Source organism: Onychomys torridus, unplaced genomic scaffold, assembly GCF_903995425.1.
Source record: "Onychomys torridus unplaced genomic scaffold, mOncTor1.1, whole genome shotgun sequence".
NCBI lineage: Eukaryota > Metazoa > Chordata > Mammalia > Rodentia > Cricetidae > Onychomys > Onychomys torridus.
The window spans coordinates 10,001-11,362 of NW_023414082.1; positions in this window are offsets into that span (position 1 = coordinate 10,001).

Genomic DNA, 1,362 nt, shown 5'->3' on the forward strand with positions numbered 1-1,362 from the left:
CCACTATGGTGACCTCCTACAGAGAGTCAGCGTTGCCATGTGATAGCTCAAGTTAGGAGTCCTCCAGGACATCCAGTGTGAAGCTGTGAGCTTTCATTTCCGAAGAGAAGAAAAAGTCATATTAGGTCCTGCACTGCCTTTGAGAGGATGCTTCAGTAGAAGGGCACAGGCAAGCAAGGATTTCACTGCCCCACAGGACCCCCAGAAAGTCTGACAAAACGTTCACCTGAGCTGGGTGGGCCTCTGGATCTTTCCCTGTGGCAGAACTGTCTTTGGCACTTAAGAATTTTAGCCTTGCAAAGTCAATTTTACTAGGGGGTGGTGGCGCACGCCTTAATCCCAGCACTTGGGAGGCAGAGGCAGGCAGATCTCTGAGAGTTCCAGGCTAACAAACAAGCCCCCCCCCCCCCCCCAAAAAAAAAACTAACAAAAAACGAAAAAGCAAAGTCAATTTTATGCTCCTGAGAGGTAAAACACCCATGTATTATTAACACGTGCCTCGAGAGGGCAGTAGACTTTCGCTGAAAATGTCTTCCAGTATTAACCAACCCCCAATTCTGCCCAACACACACTTTCACAAGCAGCGCCTGTTCTCAGTCCTCAGAAATGTGGGCTTACATGTCCAAGCAGGCCTATGGTCAGAGATCAATACTGCAGGAAGTCTCCTCAATTGCTAGAACCCATGCTTTGGTGTGGGTGTGGGAGGACAGATTCCTGGTGTCTCCTTAGTCCTGGGAAAGAATACATGTGTGCCAATTTCTCCCTCTATTTTAGAAAGAATCGTCACGTTATGTATCCTAGGACTGGATAACAGGATCTGAGTAGTGATAAATGTCTAAGGAGAAGGCAATCCACCTTGAGAAAGAGATGCGCTCTCCTCCCAGACTCTGCTGTAAGGAGCATGTGGACCAGCAGTTGGTGGTCAGGCCCCTGTGTCCAGTCACAGCTGCAGGGTTCTTGGGCTGTTTCTCAGATTTCAGTTAGGGAAAGCCCCTGCAGCTGAAAATTGCAAGGAGTGTGCCACCACATAAATTTACAAACTTACTCAAAACATGAGCCGTCTCTGACTTTTCCTCAGCCTACTACAGGACTGCATAGTTCCCTAGTGGGGACGGAAACACTTTCCCTTCACCCTGGGCTTTTTTTATTTTCTCTCTATTACAGTTTAGCCAATTATTTTCCTTCAAAGCACCATAAATGGAGCTCCCAGAAACCAAATGCCAAGTGCAAATTACTTCATTTATCAGGTACCTCGGTTTTCCAGGTTTCCTAGACCAAGTTTTGCATAGGCCTTTGATCCCTGGGGGACTCTCTGATCCTTGACTCTCAGATAAGATCACATAGGGCGATAAGAGAAACAAA